The sequence below is a fragment of the Mauremys reevesii genome, linkage group 1 (genome assembly GCF_016161935.1).
Source record: "Mauremys reevesii isolate NIE-2019 linkage group 1, ASM1616193v1, whole genome shotgun sequence".
Taxonomy (NCBI): Eukaryota; Metazoa; Chordata; order Testudines; family Geoemydidae; genus Mauremys; species Mauremys reevesii.
Window position 1 is genome coordinate 65597714 of NC_052623.1, and position 20496 is coordinate 65618209.

A 20496-nucleotide genomic window follows, 5' to 3' on the forward strand; every position below is an offset into this window, starting at 1 on the left:
AACTCTTCATGAAGGAAAATTCCATATTTTGTTTGAGGTCAATTGAAAGATTTTGTTTCAATTTCAACTTTTTTTCAAAACAAAATGTTTCATTCAGAAAGTCAAAATGGGATTATCAGAACTGCCTCCCCCCCCGGGTTTTCTTTCAGAATGAAATTTCAGTGAAAACCTGATTTTGCAAAGCATTTTGATGCTGATGGAACTGTGTGTTTGGACAGAATAGGGCTCCATTGAAATTTCTCCAACCAGCTCTGAGTTGGTTTCTACATTTTTTCCTTGAGCCTTTAATATGTTTCTATCCGTTTATGCAGTGCATATTTAAAATTTTTATTAAAGCTAATGTTAAAATATTATATAGTACACATGTTAAGAAAGAGTCTCTGTACATCTGGTTATAGTGCTTAGATCAGTGGAGGGGAACCTGCAGCCTGCGGGCCGCACACAGCCCATCAGGGTAATCCACTGGCAGGCTGCGAGACAGTTTGTTTACATTGACTGTCTGCAGACATGGCCACCCGCAGGTCCCAATGGTCACGGTTCACTGTTCCTGGCCAATGGGAGCTGTGGGAAGCAGTGGCCGCTTCCCACAGCTCCCATTGGCCAGGAATGGCGAACTGCGGCCACTGGGAGCTGCGGGGCAGTCGTGCCTGCAGACGGTCAGAGTAAACAAACTCTCTTGCAGGCTGCAGGTTGCCCACCACTGGCTTAGATTATCCACAAATACAAAGTCTGTTTTTAAAGTTGTAAGATACATATACTGTATGTATACTGTATGTAGTGCAGAGATCGGCAACCTTTAGCATGCGGCCTGGGCTGGTTTGTTTACCTGCCGCGTCCGCAGGTTCAGCCGATCGCAGCTCCCACTGGCCGCGGTTTGCTGCTCCAGGCCAATGGGGGCTGTGGGAAGTGGCGGCCAGCACATCCCTTGGCCCGCGCTGCTTCCCGCAGCCCCCATTGGCCTGGGATGGCGAACCACAGCCAGTGGGAGCCTCAATTGGCTGAACCTGCAGATGCGGCAGGTAAACAAACCGGCCTGGCCCACCAAGGTGCTTACCCTGATGAGCCGCGTGCCAGAGGTTGCCATTCCCTGCTATAGTGCATAATCAGCAATAACACAAATTTAGGTGAATAAATTTAAGCATACAGTTTAGATATTAGCACCCAAGTATTTGGGTACATCACTCATGAGAAGTTATACAGAGAGTTGGTTGTGGAAAGCAAATATAGCTATGAGTGAAGATTGTCTCTCAGTAATTGAGAATTTAGGGTAGGTTGTCCATTTAGAAAATACAATCCAGGAGAAAAGTATTTCAGTTACTTTCCCCACTGCACTTCTCATCGGCACTCCAGCGCATCCCTCCTGGTGTTGCTGATGTCTGGTGATGTGTTCTGTGTAGATTTATTACGTTCTACTCTTGTTCCTCTTTTGTGCCTACTCCACACTCTCTAAGCTCCATTCTCATAGTCCTATGCAGGGCCGGCTCCAGGCATCAGTGGAGGAAGCACATGCCTGGGATCACACATGCAAAGGGGCGACATTCTGTCCATTCTTGGGGCGGCACAGTCCGAGCGGCTTTATTTTTATTGTTTGCTTGGGGCGGCAAAAATGATAGAGCTTGTCCTGGTCCTATCTTCTGTGATGGTGACTTTTGGCACATGAAGTGGTGTTAACAAGGATCAGGTGCTGCCTTTGTTTATGAAAGTGCTAGGGTTCGTTTTACTAGCTGTGGTATGTGCTGATAAAAAGCCCAGCAGTGTGTACATTACAGTGAAGTTCTTATATTTAGCACATGAAAAGGCAATACTGTACCTGTAATGAGGCTTGCTCATGGAAAACCCCTTCAAGTTGTTTTTAGCAGTGCTGCATTAGTCATCCTTAAAATGCTGCCAACAGTTCTGTACTTCTGGCTTGAATCTCACAGTGTGTGAAGACTGTTTTGGAAGCTGTGCAGTGTTAAATAGCAACTCCCACTTTGCTTCAGGTGTTGAGGTTATTTTAGGAAAACATTAGCTAACATTCCAGACAACTTCTTGCTCTCAGTTTAAAGGACCTGTATCATTCTTTCTGTGTGCTGCAGTTTACTGGAAGACCAAGAGGCGGACGATGGCAATGCTTCACATTTGTCAACTGTGTTAAGACGTTGCATATATTTGGATTTCTGCCTAACTGGTTTTGAGAGAATGTGAGAAGCACTAGGGGAAAGAGAAAGTAGACAAAAGGAATGAAAAGGAAATCTACAGTGGAGAAATAGCAGATGTTCAAAGATAGGTGGCTAAAAAGCCAAGTGGCTGTGAGTGCGATCTAGTAGTAAACACAAAGTGCCTGGTTCCGCCAGTACTATTTATACTGAGTAGTAACTTGCTATGCAAGTGGGCCATTTGATTTCAAGGAGACTACTTGTTTAGTGAGTTGCTATGGCTCAGCATGAGTAAGGGAGGCAAATATGGACCTGCAAAAACAGTCAAGGATAAGAAAGAGGCATTCACTGTATGAGGCAGAGAATTCATCAAGAGGAGGCAGAAAAATGGGATCATAGGGTGAGGTTAAGGGAGCAAATGAAATAAAACTGCACAAAGATTAAGGCAAATTGGACCAAATACAAGTCCATAAGGAAAAAGTCAGTTTCACAGACATGAAAGGCTACAAGGCTATAGTAAGGGGGCTACAAGGACGCAGCCCATAGCAATGGGTGCCACACTGCAGCATTGCTCCGGGGAAGCAATAATGGCTCAGGAGGAGAGTAATCTGCTGCTGCTCTATGCAGGCTGCAAATTACTGCCTCCACCTTATGTCAGTTCAGCTGTGCTGGCTGGCCCATTGGGAGGGCAGAACCAAAGATCTGTCTGTTCTCTGTCCCTTTCCGCATGGGCAGTGGCTGAAACTTCTCCTGGGGGAGGTGAGCATCCTTGTCCTGCCCCTTCCGCCCATAGCCCTGCCCACATTCCACCCTGCTCTGCCCCAGACCCCGCCCCCCCACTGGTGACTTGCCACTCACCGCTTCACCCCACCCGAGATCCCCTCCTTCACTCACCTCTTCTTCCGTTCACCTCTTCCTCCGCTTGCTGCTCACCCACCTGCTACTCGCCTCCTCACCCCACCAGACCCTTCCCCACCTTCCATGAGACACCGCTGTGCAGCTGACTCGCCTCCTTACATAAGAACGGCCATACTGGGTCAGACCAAAGGTCCATCCAGCCCAGTATCCTGTCTACTGACAGTGGCCAATGTCAGGTGCCCCAGAGGGAATGAACAGAACAGATAATTATCAAGTGATCTATCCCGTCACCCATTCCCAACTTCTGGCAAACAGAGGCTAGGGACACCATCCCGGCTAATAATCATTGATAGACCTATCCTCCATGAACTTTATCCAGTTCTTTTTTGAACCCTGTTATAGTCACTCACTCGGCTGCTGCCCCCCCCTGCCTCCGCAACTCCGCTCCCATGACACCCTCTCCCCTTTTCACCTGAAAGCACTAATAACATTCCCCAAGGGAACTGAGCAGGCAACAGGCATAGCACAATTGCAAGGTAGATTCTCCTCTGTGTGGCAGGGAGTTCCGTGTATGCTGTATACCAGGGGTCGGCAACCTCTGGCACGCGGCTTGCCTAAGCACCCTGGTGGGCTGGGCTAGGCACCCTGATGGGCTGGGCTAGTTTGTTTATCCGCTGCGTTAGCAGGTTCGGTGGACCGCAGCTCCTACTGGCCGCAGTTCGCTGTCCCAGGCCAATGCGGGAGTTAGGAAGCTGCGGCCAGCACATCCTACGGCCTGCACCACTTCCCACCACCCCCATTGGCCTGGAATGGCGAACCGCGGCCAGTGGGAACCGCGATCGGCTGAACCTGCTGATGCGGCAGATAAACAAACTGGCCCGGCCTGCCAGGGTGCTTACCCTGGCGAGCCGCGTGCCAGAGGTTGCCAACCCCTGCTGTATAGAGAGAGATGAAAAGCCAGGCTACCTGTGCCAACCTGAAGCATAATCTCTCCTTTTGAAAAAGTGCTTGTCATTGACAGCCTGCATTAAGGCAGTAGTTTAATCACCTTTCTTACACAGAATTCCCTGCCAGACTCGTTTATTTAAACTGGGTTTGAATAAAACAGCTAGATCAAGAAATAAACTCACTGGCTGTCAGCTCCTCCATGAGCCTGGTTAGCAGTTACTTCTGGATACAGAGAATAACTGAAGGCTCCTCATTTGGAAACTGTTTTAAACCCCAACAACACATTTTCCTACAAGGTAAAAGCCAGCTGAATGTGGCCGAAGGCTTCCTGGGCTTTGGCAAATACCTGTTAAATGGCTTCATTACCACTTTAATGGCTCTTTAACAGTTTTAGTGACCTCCTCTGGCTTTTTCACTGTGTAAAGTTACTCAGGTATCCCCTCCGCTCACCTCCTCACTCCCCACCCATCTGCCACTGACTGCCTGCTTGCATTCGCTCTCTCTCACACCCCCCCACACCCACACACACCCCACCCCACAGGGTGGGGGAGTGAGGAAAGATGTGGCCGGCAGCTGTGGGGACCTCCGAGGGGGGAAAGGGATGAGATGGGGTGGGGTGGAGGAGAGGAAAGGAGGAACATTCACCCCAGGCAGCAGCAGCAAGCCTCTGGGATGTGTTAGAGTAGGGAAGGGAAGAGGCGGGGGGGGGGCGGGGACACCACGGCTCAGGTGTCAGGCGGCAGAGACAGCTGTGCTAGGGGAAGCACCGCCTCCCCTTGCCTATTATACCCACCGCCCATGCCTTTCTGCGTACCCCGTGTATCTGTATCCACAGACTGTGTTTCCGGTGTTGGGGTGAAGGGGACACAGGCTAGAGCACAATGTAGCCTTAATGGAAATGACAAGGGAAATTGAACAGTTGGAAGTGTAGCTGGATTGGCTGGTTATGTGGAGGGCAGGGAACCCTACTGTACTGGGAGTCACAAGATGGGCGGAAGCTCAGTTATGCAAACTGAGCTGAAGTTAAAAAAGGCTGCAGGTTGGTTCAATTCATGGACTAGCTAAAGTTTGGGCAGGTTCTTTCTCAGATTGATTCACCCATCCCTAATTTAAATACAGATTTCCGGAGAGGAAAGGCTTAAGATTGGTTCCGCTGACCTCTGAATAAACAATTATTTTAAAATAATGTGTATATGTAGCATTTAGTATTATGGTAGCATGGCCATGTGATGAAAGAGCACATCAGGGAGCAGATTTAAGGCAGTGGTGTTGGAACAGTTTGTACAGTGGGGGTGCTGGGAACCACTGAACAAAATTTCAAACCCTTTATATAATGGAAACCACTTCAAGCCAAAGTTTGCTACTGCACCTCTAGCAGCCCTACTTCCAGCACCCCAGATTTAAGGTGGTTGTAAGAACTTTGAGCTTGCTAAATCTCTCTTGAGCTACCGCCAGTGGCACAGATGGGACTTTATGCCTTATGAGGGCAGCTGGGGATTCTCTGCCACGGGGGAATCCCCAAATGGCGCCCAGCCAGCATAGCTGTGGAAGCTGGAGTAGAGTGGTGCTTAGGCCGCACGCTGGCCATCTGTACAGGGGTGTAAGCACTTTGCGATTGCTTGGAGTGCAAGGCACAATGCAGTCAGACAATCCTCTCCTCGGTTTCCATGTTGCAGTAGTGTTTCAACCTTCTAAACCTCCAAGGAGTGGGGTTTTCAAATAGAGCTGCTATGGTAATAGTCTAAATGCTGCTTCCTCTGTGATGTGTTTAATAGACCCTCCCTTGCTTAAAAAAGAAATGTAAGCCTCAATGAGTTTGTGAAAACCCTTGGTAAAATAAAAACATACCTTCCTGATGCTTTTCTTGATACAAAAATCACTGAGGCAGAATCAGTTGGAGCTATGACAATTTATACCAGTAGAGAATCTGCCCCATATTCTTTATATTTGTCACCTGCTGGAAGGTATTAAAGTTACAAAAGGGATTGATAAAGGTTATAAAGGAATATTTTACACATTGATACAGATTTCAGAATTAGGGGACTTAATTGAAAAGAAATAAGAAACTTCATATACATCAAAAATAATAGCAAACTTCAAATGGGGAAAGTGGGTAGAAGTATTAATCCTACTTTTTACTTATATAGCATTTTTGTGATCTTTTCTATATAACTTTTAGACCAACCAATAGAATTTTTAATAGAGAATTATATCCCTGCTATCGAATTCTGTCTGTTGACTTAAAGTTTGATGGAAAATTTCTCATTCCCTACTCAGTTCTATAGACGTTTTCCATATGGGAAACTGAGGCAGTAACTTGACCAAAGCCACCATTAGAACTCAACTGTTCCTTGTACACAGTCCCAGTCTCAAGCCGCTAGACCATCTCTCTCTTTACAGGGGTTAATAAAGATAAGGAAAACATTGCTGGGAAATGAAAACAGAGTAGAAATCAGTTTGATGTGTAGATCTGTTTCTGGAGAAGGAGGGGATTGAGAAGTGCAGTAAACAAAAGTGGGAAGATAGATTAAGGGAGACCTGGAAAAATATGAAAGTTGGGCGAGATGCTGTTTCCCTGTTGCGGAAGCTTTGTATTTTTATATATGGAAAGAGTGCGAGTATCCTCATAGTTTAGTGGATTTGTGAGTGTGGGTTTGTTCATCTCTCACCTAATCCTGTTTACATGTGTGTTTGTATAAAGCAAATATTTTCTTTTGTGAATCAAGTAGAGATCAACGCCTGCTGAGTCATGCTTGAAATATACACAGGGGAAATCCTCGACATCAAATCCCATGTTGTTCCATAGAGCACCCAGATATCTTGCTGTAGCCTAAAGACCTTTAACTTTCTGTAGATCAGTGCTCTTTCAGGTTGTGGGCTCCATTGAGTGAATATATACCAGAGGTGCTCAGCCCTTTTGTCCATGGATTGCTGGTGGTGGTTGGTAGAGAGCTGATTTATCACATCCTGCCTCCTCCTCTGATTTTTTCCAATCACTAAACTGCCCTAAAATAATCTAGCAGTGCCTTAATTACTTTCTCTGTAGGCAATTGTTGTAGTCGGCACAGGGATGTTATGCCATTGTACATGGGAGGAAAAGGGGTCTGCAGGATTGTGAATAGAGCTAGCCAGAAAATGGAATTTCCCTCCCATGAAAAACATTGATGGGGGGAGAGGGAGAAGGGGGAGGAGAATTATCCTAAATTGGGATGGAAAGCAAAACAATTGAATTTTTTTGCAGGAGGAAAATTTTTGAAAAGTTCCATTTTGTGAGAACTGAAAATAAATGTTTCAGCTTGTGCCTGGCTGCCCAATTCCCCGATGAGCTGGAGGTGTGGGGAGTCAGGGAGCCCCTGGAGGCAGCTGCCCAGGGAGCCCAGGCTGGCAGGAAACCAGGCAGGCCGCCTGATTTCCATTGAAAGTATTGATAGATTCAATCCTGTCTAATCAGCATTTTCTAATGGAAAAATGTTGGAAAATGTAAACCCATCTTTAATTGTGAATGTGCTCAGATTTGTACGTGCACATTACTCAGAGTCATGTGAAAGCAGAGTGGGCTGGGGCTGGTATAAATGACAGCAGAATTGGGCCTCTACATTTTAGTGGTGTGACAGATGTGGAATGTATTATGTGTGGCTCTGGTAAATACAATTAAAAAATAATTTCCAGAGTACACTGAGTCATTTTGTAAAGTACATGCCAAGTGTGCAATGTGGTACCAGGTCAAAAGCATGCGTGGCTTTATGACCAAATGATATGCTGCATTGTTAATTCAATTCCATATATCATGAGAGCATAATGTGCTACGTTATGTCTTTCAATAATATTTTAGTCAGATTGATGTGATAGACTGAGATGCTGATGGCATTGTACTTCAACATGATGACAACATTCTCAGTAATGTCCTCTTGCAGAACTCTGTAACCCCTCTGAAGGGGCAGGATTGGGTCTGACATTGGATCAAATTCTACTTCCAGTTCAGTGGTGTAGCCTCACTGAAGCCACGCAGGTTATACTGGTGAAACTGAGGACAGAATCTAGGGTGACCAGATGTCCCGATTTTATAGGGACAGTCCTGATTTTTGGGTCTTTTTCTTATATAAGCTGCTATTATCCCCCATCCCGATTTTTCACATTTGCTGTCTGGTCACCCTAACAGAATCTGACCCACTTTGTAATAGACTATAAGGTCTTTGGGGGAAGGGACAGTCTTTGTATTATTTGTGTACAATGGAGCCCTGATCTTGCTTCAGGACTTGATGCACTGCTATAATACAAATAATAGTAACTGATGGAGAATTCAGAATTTCTTATCCCATATTCTGGAACAGACAGAAACAAGTGAGACGTAGCCACAGAGGTAGTCACTCATCATCCTGGAGGTGTACATTTAAGCTCTCCAGCAGTAGTTCTGCAATGCTTCATTGTATCAAATGACAATAAAAATGATTGGTCTGAGAACTGGCTAGCTCAGGGCGGAGGATTATTGGGTCAAATCCTCACCTGATGTAAACTGGCATAAATCCACTCAAGTTCCTTGAGTAAAGTGGATTTACATCAGCTGAGGATCTGGCCAATTGGATTTAAATAGATATTTTTACAGTGACTAATTAGAAAATAAATGTAAACCTATTTCTGAAATTCATGATCCTTTAGTTGTTTACCACAGAAGTGGACCTGAATGCTCTGTCATCAAGCAGCACTGTTAATATACACCAGGGTCAATTGTAAGTGGCATTGTAAAGTCAGAAAGCAGAGTCATTTGAACTGTTGTTGCAAGAACTAAGGGGGTTGCCTCTTGAGTGATTCAAGGATTTAAGCCTTGAAAACAGTTTGACATTCTGTGACCCACCTTGTAATTTTCCTAACCCATCTCTTTATAAATGCATGTTCCCAAGCGGGCAGAAGGGGCTGGGGAGGGCTATAGGTGACACACAGGAGATCTGTGCTTTTACTGTGTCTGCATGAAGGGGGTGGGGGGATGGTGGCAGGCTAAGTGGATTAAATACTGGCCTTGTCAGCTCACAAACAGGAGTAGCAGCCTGACCTAAGGACCTAAGTGAAATGAGATTATTTATTGGCTATTGTGATGGGGAAAAAACTGCCCTGGCCCCAGAGCTATGTGTACTAACCACTGTTTACAATTGAGACCATCTCCAGTCATGGCCAGAAAGCCACCAAAGGGGTTCGAATCTTCAGATTCCTGTAAAAGCTCAGGAAGTGGCCCCAGAATCCAGCGGGTCTGCCTCTTGGCACTCAGAGTATGTGGCTTTAGCTGAATGTTGAATCATTGAAATGAGTCTATTGTGAATGCTGTGCAAAGTTATTTTGTTTAGGGAAATGACGCTGGGCACGCAGAGGCTTACTTTTTCCATGATGCCCACAAGAAGTGAACTATTAATAATAACACTTAAAACACCAGAACAACAAACAAACCTCTAAGTTTTAATAATAATAGTAATAATTAATAATAGTAATACATATAATAATATTCTCTCTTATGTGTGTGCTAATGCATCTTATTTTTTCTTTGCCTGGCCTGCAGGCTGTAAGTCCTTGAGGACAGGGATTGCCTTTAATTTGTAGTTTGTACACTGAAAGAACATTGCCAGAGTTTCATAAATAACAACAATGGCTCTGAGCACAGGCTCAGAATGTCATCTTCACTTGCATCTAACATCTTTTGCCAGCTTTTTCCACACATAGTGCAGATTGTATTCATCACATGCAAAATCTTTAAAGTTTTGAAAACAAAGTCTCCAATAAACTATTCCTCGAAGTCTACTGCATATATTGATTTCATGCTCACCAATTCAAAATGAGCTGAATGGGGTTTTGATCAAATGTTTACAAATAATTAACCTCTCCATAAATAACTTCAGTCCCAAATGCCCGTGACTGAGAAAGTTATGACTTATAGGAAGCAGGGGTTGAAAATGGGGTGGCTTGCTCAAGCTTGGTTAGTGTCACTACAACAATCACAACCTCTCTTTGTAGTTTTTCTGTGTGTGTAACTATACAGTAGAAGTGCTGGTGACTTCAATGGGAGCTGCCTGTTGTTTTAAAATGGCAACTGCAACCGGCCTCCTCCGGCTGGTTTCAGAGCCAGGTTAGTCATATCTTATCGTTCTAATGTGGCAGGAGTCAACAGCTTAAGGGATGGAAACAGGTCTGAAAGTCTCAAGGAAGATAAGACTTAGGAAGGCAGGTTTAGGCTAAATAAGAAAGCAGATTTCATCAGGCTTCTTGGAAACAAACTGACCTGAGACTTGTGATCCATTTCTAAATTTGGCCTTTTCATTTTCCATGTACAGGAACTAATGACGACAGCAGCACAAATCCCCGGTGAATTTAGACAAACAAGTCAGTGGCTGAGTGTCTGTCTTTATTATTGGTCCAAGACATGTCAAGTATTATAAACATGACTCATGACAACTTTAATTAAGGTAACGAATGTGGAAAAAATACTAAAAGGCCGCTCATTCCTTTTTCACAACTTTGGAAATGAAATTAATTTCTGAACTGTTTTCCTTTATTTTATTGGTGGAGAGGTAAATATGGTTCTCCTTCATTGGATTTCTGTTTCCTGCAAAGGATTTCCTACAAAGGGTTATGTCAATATTTATTACTATTCTTTGATGGTGTTAATATAGCCTGGAAAGAAACCAAGGTAGCTTTTGGTTTGGATTAGTTAAGTTTCTCCAGAAACCAGCTGAAACGATATACAATGGGCCGTAATATTTTCAGATGGTGAAAATTGGCATGGTTCTCTTGAAGGCAATGAAACTACACCAATTTATACCAGCTGAGGATCTGGCCCACAATAATTCCATTGACATGGTAATGTGTTTGTTTATTTAATATTTTGCTCCGTGGAAACAACTTCATCAAATGCACATCTTAGTTATACAATATTACAATATCATAGGTGACTACCTTTCAAATACTATGATCTGATACACTTAAAGACACATTGTCAGGTGAAATCTGCCCCAAAATTTAGGTCTTCTAAAAACAAGTTTCTTCAAAACTTTAGACATGTTTCTATGTCATATTATATAAAACTCCAATGTAAACAGTTTTATAAACCAATAAACATTCTCCTATGGTGTTTGCAACCCAAACGTTGTAGTTTTGTGCTACAGGGTGAAAACCAGAATGTGAAATTGATTAGTTACTGGGAGAGAGGTTAAAAATTTCCAAAGGGATTTAGGAGAACAAGTCCCATTGACTTTCAACAGAATTTATACTCCTAAATTTTTTTGGTCATATTTGAAAATCCCACATGCGGATTAGAAATAAAAGGGAAATTCATTAGTCTGGTGTTATTGTCCAAATTGAGAGAAAAGTAAACAAGCAGCTCAGTTTTAATGATCTGCAGGATTATTCATAGCATTCAGAAGGATTGGAAAAAAATAAATTTGGGAGTAGATTTTTTTTCACAGGCATAAATAGCAGGTAGGCACCAAACTGCCATATATGCTTTTGAAGATCTCCCCCATAATTTCTAATCTTACATGTTCTCTTTCATTTAAAGCAGCAGAAAACACAGAGCAGTCATAATTTCAGGTTGCCTCCTGCCCTCTGTAATTAAAGCATCCCTTTTAGTATGAAACTTCTGTTTGTTGTTTTAAGGTTTTTGCTTATTGTACTATATTATGACATTAATCTAATGTGAATGTTATGGATCATTCCGGTTAAAAGTGAAGATGGATTTATCCGGGGGTTTTCCCTGGAACCAGAGTGCTGCATTATTCTTTGTAAACGTCATAGAAATAAGTAATAAACCAAATCAATTTGATTTTATTTAGCAGAGATTTTGTCACACAACCATTGCATTCAAACTGATTTTTGTAAGAGACTGGAAAAGGGTGTGTGTGTACGCATTGTAGATGTCTGTGGAAATTAATGGTGGTTATTTTGCATGCAAATACCCAAAAGGTCTGCATGCTCTGTCATGCAGGGAAGAGAGCAGCAATCACAGTCATTATTAAGGGGGAAGTCCTGCTGCATTGTGCAAAGCCCAAATAAATGAGTTTTGCATAGACCACCAGCACAAGGGTTATGGGGAAGGACTCCTCCTCCTAACATCAGAGCAGCCAGTCCTATTACAATAAAAAATGCTCCCAGCCCTATGAAAATGACAGTATTCTGCAATAATAACTCCAAACACCATTGCTGCAAATTGCAGCGTTACAACAGAATTAAGTAGTGTTTTCAGTAGGAGCAGATTAGCTAAGAAATAGCTATAACTAACTTTAGGAAGCTGCCTTTTTAAAACCCGTCCAAGCAGGTTCTGGTACATAACCCTTTGTCCATTGTATTCTGGGTCAAGACAGTGGCTACAACTGCCATTGCACCACATTGCAACAGTGGGGGATCTCACAGGCAGGACAGGGCTCCTATGATATGCTGCATTTGTGCATTGACATTAGGAATGAGGATTCTGGACTAAGAGCAAGAAAGAACCATTCTCAGTTTCATCCAGTTTGTCAAGGCCCTGCTCCTTTTATTGACTTTAAGGAAAGTTGAAGGCACTTGGCACCACACAGGACTGGACCCAGGTAGGCTAGCTGTCTGAAATAAACACACGAGCATTGAATCATTAGTGCAACAACGATCTACTTTAATGTCACGTGAGTTCCTCTTGAAGCCTGGTAAAATCCTGGTGCCAAAGGGCTGCTGAGCATTGTAGCAAAGGGAAAAGTATATTTTACTACCAGATTTTGGAAGACTCCGATTCCCACCCAGGGCTGGATTAACTCTCCTGTAGGCCTGGGGCTATTAGATTTTGTGGGGCCCCTGTATACAAGTCTTTTCCTGGGAGGGAGTTTGGTGCCAGAGCGGAATTCTGACCTGGGGCAAGGGGTTGGGGTGGAGGAGGGGGTGTGAGGTGCAGACTCCAGCCAGGAGGCGCTTACCACAGGCAGCTCCCGGCCGGTGGCACAGCAGGGCTCAGGCAGGTTGCCTGCCTGCCTGCCATAGCCCCACGCTGCTCTTGGAAGCGGCTGGCTCCTAACACATTTATGCGGCCCCCGGGAAACCAGCCAATAGGAGCTGTGAGGACGATGCTGGAGGTGGGGACAGCGCGTGGAGCCGCCTCCCCCTGTCCCCGCCAGGGGCCGCAGAGACGTGCTAGCAGCCAGCCGCTTCCAGAAGCGGCGTGGGGCCACGGCATGCAGACAGCCCGCCTGAGTGCCCCGCTGCGCAGCAGGACTTGTAGCGGCCTGGAGTTGGAGGTCGCTGCCTGTGATTTATTTTTGTGGGGCCTCCCTTGAGCCTGGGCCCTGAGTTTCAGCCTCGAAAGCCCCTGCCTTAATCCGGCCCTGTCTCCATCTAAACCAAAAATTGTTTCTGAACAATATTTTTCTCTTGAGGGTTGAACAAAGGACCCGAGTGACTCATGAGTATGTCTACAGTGCAATCTGAGATGTGATTGCCACATGAGTAGACATACTTGTGCTAACTTTGCCCACACTAGCTAAAAATAGGAGTGCAGATGCAATGTCAGGGACTTCAGCGCAGGTTGTATGAGCATGCTGGGGACCTACAGGGTGGTTCTCCTGTGCCATCACATCTATAGTTAGCCAGGCTTGTATAGATGTGTGTATTCGTAGGGCAATCATACTTTGGATTGCAAAGTAGACATATCCTGTGAAACAAGGTGATGCACACCTGCAGTTATAAGGGGGGAGCCGTGCAATGGAAACACAACAAATAGTTCAAGTGAAAAAATACCAAAGGTAGGAATGAAGAACTAAGACTAAAATGATATTTTTTCACTTCCTTTTCTTTTTGGTTACAAAGACAATGGGAGTTTGGGATAATCAAAGAATACAGAATCAGGCCCCAAAATAGCAACCTCTGCATCGCTTCTCTCTGGTAGGCTTGCTGCTTTTGTGCCTTTTCACTCAGTGTGGAAATACAGTACGTAATAACAGCCAGATCTTTTGGTCCCATTTTAATCAAGGGAGTTTTACCTGAGGAAGGACTCAGCATGGACTGCAGGCTTTGGCCATTAGTCTTCAAGTAAGTGTAAGAAACCTTATAAAGCCTGGATCCTTCAGCCAGCTAAGTAAAACAGGCTTTCCAACCTCCCTAGCAATCCACATCGTGCTAACTAGCTCTGTCAGCTATAGCAGACCTGTTAAGGGAATATTGATCTCCTGCAGAATTTGGCATGTAATATCAATTCAAAGTTGTTGAGGAACCTTCACAATCTCCTTCCTTGTTATTTCCCAGTGTGATCAGTCACTGGAGGAATGTTACAAATGAAGAGAATATTTCCATTTCTCCTGGTCACCGATCAACTGACTATTGAAGCTCATAGGTTTAACTGGTTTTCAGGTTTCTTTCTCCTAGAGAAAGTTACCAAATGCTGGTGTTTGAAAAGAGTCTCCAGTTTCATTACAAAGAAATGATACTTTCACCCACACACTTATGCAGCCAAATTTTCAGGAGTATTATCTGTACTAATATCTCCGCCTCAGTCTAGGGTACCCATCCTGAGACTCCTGGTGCCTGATTATCAAAGATGCCAAGGACCCACATCTCCTACTGAGGTGAATGGCACTATTGGCTTGAGGACAGCTTCTCGGGTCCTTGGACTGTAAACACTTTGATTCTTTTCACTTAGTAACTTGGAACACATGCCTGGAGAGGGCAGGTAACAGCCCCTCTTACATCACGGTGCAGGTCACCTAGACCAGGGTTTCTCAAACAGGGGTCGCCACTTGTGTAGGGAAAGCCCCCGGCAGGCTGGGCCAGTGTGTTTACTTGCCCTGTCCTCAGGTCCGGCCTGATTGCTGCTCCGGGCCAATGGGAGCTGCTGGAAGCAGCAGCCAGTAAGTCCCTCAGCCTGCGCTGCGGAGGGGCTTGTACAGCCCATGCTACCACAACTTCACTGCTATTGTTATTTGAGTTAGCTAGATCAAAGCTACCTCAAAGCTGCCCATGCTGCAGTCATGCCACCAGTTACAGTGCAGACGTACCCTTAGCTCTGCCCCTGCCACTCATGTGCTAGCTAACTGTTGTTGCAGTTTTGTGGTTGGTCTTTTTTAACACCAATGACTTGCCATCATGGAGCAAAGAGGAGGCAAGTAGGGAACTGTAATTTAGGGGGGCATATTAGGGCCATAAGCCTCTTGGGGCAACACTTTATTCAGGGCCATGCCTAAAGCCACAATTTAGTCCTTAACAGATAATAAACAACAATAAAAATAATCTGCTAGAGTGTTTGCAGAATCAGGACCAAAGATCAGATCACATTTAAAGAGGTTTCTCTCCCCCCGGGAAAACTGAAGTCTGTAAAATTGAACAGGGAAAGCCTTAGAAACCATTAACTATTTCCTGAAGTCTCTTCTCATTCCTGACTTGCTTGAAACTCTCATGGAAGTTAGCGGCATTGTGCCTGACCGAGGGTGGGATTTTCTTTCTCTGTGTGGGTTCCAGGATTTGAGAGCGTGCTCCCCGCCTTGGGCTGAGAGAAATCGAATTTAGTGACCTTCCGGGTGTGTTTGTGTTTGACAGCGGGGTTGGAGAAGACTGAGGGTATTATGATGAAGGGGCAGAAAGGAGTTTCCTGTTAGTGGCTGAGCTCTTGCTGAAATGATTATTTTATTGAATCATTTCAGCAAGAGCTGTATGATTCAATGAGATTGAATCATACAGCTAATGGTTTGTTATTGCACTTAGAGCTTTGGATTGGTGTCTCTTTAGTGCTTATTTAAATCTAAATAAGTGTGTGAGGTGCCAAACTTCCATTGAAACTCAGTGGGATGAAGGAGCATGTTTTGTAGGAGTGCAGGCTCTCAGTGTGAGCCAGCCCTTTGGAAAAGTAAGAGCTGACCATGAAGTCTGTATATTTTTAAGCAGCACTTAAGGCTGGGCTCAGTTCGGAGTTCCTTATTTCAACAGGCTTTTAACAGGCCCGGAGGGGGAGGAGGAGGGGGTTGGCGTGAGGAACAGATCTAAGGATAAATTTAGTCTTTTATTTTTCCAAACAAGTCTGATATAAAATTTGCTCCCTCGCCCAAGCTGGCATTTGCTGAAGTTAAACAAAACCACATGAAGAGCATATCATCCACTGTCCATTTCTGCTTAATGAGGCATCTGCCTGTAGATCAGTTAGCACAAACATTTATTCATTCGTCATTTCACTGACCAGTCAACCACAAAAACATAACTGACAGTTAAATGGTGCAGGAGGTGAGACCAACAGGTTAGCCAGGCTTGGGATGCTGCCAGGAATGCCACACTGTAATAAGGCGGCTCCTGAACAAACACCATATGAACTGAAGCTGAGCTGGAAGATAGGGTTTATACTGATGTTAATTATAGTAGGCAGCTCCGCATATTAGTATATTTCACCATGTCTGTTTCAGACTCTGCCTTCATGTTCATCTCCTCTCTCTTTTAAAATCCGATCACTGAATTTAGTGTCTGCACAGGACTGTCAAGGCCCATCATTTGCAGCTCCCCAAAGCCAAAAATAGGGGCTTTTACACACTGTTCTGCGCTGACAGCTGTGTGTAGTCTGAAGTGAAGTATCTGGAGCCTCCATTCCTGGATTCAGCTCCTCATGGTCTTTCATCATTGGGCGGGAGGGGAGACTTTTGAGTAAATACTGTGCCTACGACAGTGGCGATGGGTCGGGAATACGTGTGGATGGATATGAACGTTTACGTATCAGCTGCTACCACATATTGGAGTTGTTTTCCCAACCATCTCCAGGGATTGTTTGATGAATTTGCTTAAGATGTTTGTATGTGCTTAAGATGCATTGGAATGTCACGACTCCAAACTGGGTAACAAATCTGAACAATGCAGAGCTAATTGGCACGGGAAAATGCTCTCTCCTTACATCACTTGGCTCCCACATGCACTTGGTCGCTATGCAGCGACCAGGCTAGCCTAACTGTGAGGAGAGGCAGAGACAAACTAAGACAAAAGTGATTATTTTAAATTTTGAGAACTTTATAAGGAAAAACCCAAATATTGTACCAGGAGCATAAATAACATAGAACATCGTCAAGTACTTACTACTTACAATAATAAACTATAGGTTGCGAACACATTTATCTTCGCGAGCTTTGTACATGCTACTCTGCCTCACTTTGTGCAGTTAATACCAAATGTATTGTTACTAACAAGAACAAAAGATTACTCAACACTATGCTGTGTCCCCTCAGAGAAGAATCAGCTTTTCCATCCGGGCTGTAAGTCCAGCCCCATTCCTGCTGCCTGTTCTTTACTCCTCTGGCTTGAAGTGCTCCTTGAGATTCGATGTTCCTGTGGCTGTACCTCTTTTCACCCAGTTCATCCACAAGCAGGGTCCTCGCTTGTGCGCTAGGCGCCTTTTACCTGTGTTCTGTCAATTGACGTTCACACAGTCAGTCTCGCTGTTTGTTTCCGGTAGGTCCTTTTGAGGGTGAGCTTCTCGGTTACAGTTTTCATCTCACACAGATTTCTGATCAGTTCCCTTTTTCACCAGTTGTATTTCCTTTCACTTTTCCCCCTTGATACTCTCCCTCTGGTATGTCTGTAGATTTTACTTCACTTCTCTAACAGTGTCTGCTCACAGAGCCAGGTCTATTTTTTTTCCTTCTTCTCCTGGTCCTGAAACCTTTCCTATTTTTCCTCCTTCTCACTTCCCAATCCCCAACTTTTATTCTCCTGTTCTTCTTTTATTTTATCACCCTCACCTCCTACCCCAGCTCAGCATCCAGAGCCACCTTCTCTTGCCCAGCTCCTGCTTTTGGGTGGATTCTGAGCCCCATCCCCAGCTCCAGTGGCCTGTTTCTTGGCTGTCTCTCTCCTCCTGGACAGCATCCTAGGTTGATGCACCACAGCTGCAGCAGGTGCTAATGCTGAGTTACTAGCTACTGTGCATTAACATTTTTATTAGTCTAATACTTCTATGCAGGTTATATCATTTACATAATATCTGGACAGACAAAAGCTTCTCATAAACATGCTGAATCCAGATTCACCCCTATTAGGTGCCTATCGCTTTCACTACTGTACACTGGGTACTAGGGCCCTGCAGCATAGTGAGATGTAACACAACCTGAAGTATCCTGCGATGTGCATATTTAAAGGGAAAGCCACTTTTCCCCTAGGAAGGCTCAACTATGCAAGCTGTTGAGCACCTTCCCTTCTATTGACATGAATGGGAGTGGAAGGCACCTCTCACCCTGCAGGATTAGGCCCAAAAGCATGGCCATGGCCATGGGTCTTCCCCGTAGAGTACACATGACTGTAATTCTTTGAAAAAGGAAGAAATGGTGCGTGTGTGTGTGGGGGGGATTGCAGCCATCTGCCAGGGTCCTTTTCTAGCACTGTAGCTGGGCTTGTTGGTAAATCTGGGACAGCTACTTTTTGAGTAGATGCACCCCAGTAATTAAATTGCTAGGATTAACACAAAAGAGAGACGTACAATGTTCATGATGGAGTCAGAAGTGAGATTCTTACATTGAGTAGACCTGAGCCTCACCAAGGGAGGGCTGATCCTGCAGGGCACTGAGCACCCTCAACTCCCACTGTTGTCAACTCGGCTTGAAGGTGCCGAGCACCTCGTATTATTGGGCCTTCATTTCTGAGACAAGGGGAGAACGATATCCCATCACACCAAGGGCTTGATGTTGTTACCATTGACTTCACACTACTAAAGCTTCGCAGGAGTGGGCACTTCTAAATGCAGCAAAGAGATGATAAGATATACCTATCTCATAGAGCTGGAAGGGACCTTGAAAGGGCACCAAGTCCCATCCCCTTCCTTCACTAGCTAGGACCACGTACTGTTCCTGATAGATTTTTGCCCCAGATCCCTAAATGGCCCCCTCAAGGATTGAGCTCACAATCCTGGGGTTAGTAGGCTAACACTCAAACCACTGAGCTATCCCTCCCTATACTGGGCCTGTGCTAATTGAACTTCTCAAATTGCAGACAAGTGTGCAACTGTCAGAAGTTTTTTTGCTTGTATCAGGACTGCCAGGTCAGTTCCACTAGTTTGTACAATATGTACAGTACAAACATTGACCCAGGCATTTTCAAAGCATTGCACGGGGTTTTACTGAGCAAGTGGCTTTGACATTAAGGGAGTCTCTGGGCAACCCTTTAAAAATGTAAATGTCTGAGCTGAGGCTTTCACTTCATTCTTAGCTGACCTAATTGTTCCTAGGCATTGAAGCACACATGATATATAACATCTGGCACTCTTCTGAGACCCCTACAAACAGTGGCCAGAAAGGAGTGACTGAGAGAGAGAAGAATGTGAAGTTTATTTAACTCTGAATATTTGCTGATGGCTGGTTTGTCAAATATTATTTGGATTCTTCTCTTTAATTTCCTTAGTTTTGATATAGCAGCATCTTTAAGAAAGATTATTAGACAGACATGGTATCAGATCTTTTCTGCACTGTTTGCACCTCCTATTATATGCTCAAGTGAATTTGCAGCATTGTATTTGAACACTTTTCCCCATACAAATCTGAGAACCAAAATGCAAAGCCCCTCGTTGCAGATTGCATGGAGCTTCATGATTTGTGTCTAATGCTTCAATGTCTCTCTCTCTGTCTATTCCTCCAGTTGCAACAATCTCAAATACCCATTTGTCCTCTTCTCTCACCCATCCCTTTGTGCTTTCTCTGATGCTGTGCCTCATGCATGGAAAACCCTCCCAAAACTAATCTGAAAGGTAAGAGTGCCTTATTCCCCTCAAGATCCACTGCCTCTGTGATGGCTACAAGAAATCAGCCAGCAGTTGGCAAGATTGAACCACAGTTGGAGATAATTGATCTTCAGTATTGCCAAGTCTCGTGACTTATTGGTGCTGTTTCTTGATGCCTCAGCTCCTCAAGTCATGTAAGTAATTGAGAATCTGAACTTTCATCAGGTGAAGGGGGAAGTACTGGATATTATTGATTTTTTTTTAGGTTAAACAATCAGAGCCATCAAGCTGTGTATATATAACTTGTGTAACTGCATTACCTTATTACGGAACTCTTGGCTTCTTTCCCCCTCTCTTCTTATTACTTACTACACTTACTATTCTATCTTGTTTCAAATGAGGGCTAAATCATAGAATCATAGAAGATTAGGGTTGGAAGGTAATGTAGTCCAATCCCCTGCTCAAAGCAGGACCAACACAAACTAAATCAGCCCAACCTGGACCAGGGCTAGCTCCAGACCCCAGCACGCCAAGTGCGCGCTTGGGGCGGCATTTTGCCGGCAGGGCGGCAGCCAGCTCCGGCGGACCTTCCGCAGTCTTGCCTGTGGGAGGTCCACTGGAGCCGCGGGACCAGTGGACCTCCCGGAGGCATGACTGCGGAGGGTTCGCTGGTCCCGCGGCTCGGGTGGACCTCCCGCAGGCATGCCAGCGGATGCTCCACCGGAGCCGCGGCACCAGCGGAACCTCCGCAGGCATGTCTGCCAGAGGTCCCCCGGAGCCGCGGGACCGGCGACCGCCAGTGCGCGCCCCGCAGCGCGCCGCCCTGCTTGGGGCGGCGGGATTCCTAGAGCCGCCCCTGACCTGGACTTTGTCAAGCCGGGC

The 20496-nt window shown here is 45.0% G+C and overlaps 1 long non-coding RNA gene across 1 annotated transcript in view; it reads left to right on the forward strand.

Annotated features, from left to right (window-relative positions):
* Positions 1-10538, forward strand: part of LOC120395767 — a 48538-nt gene extending 38000 nt beyond the window's left edge. The window contains exon 3 of the long non-coding RNA XR_005592781.1: positions 10259-10538. This is a non-coding gene — a long non-coding RNA (uncharacterized LOC120395767). The remainder of the gene's footprint in view (positions 1-10258) is intronic.
* The last annotated feature ends 9958 nt before the right edge of the window (positions 10539-20496 follow it).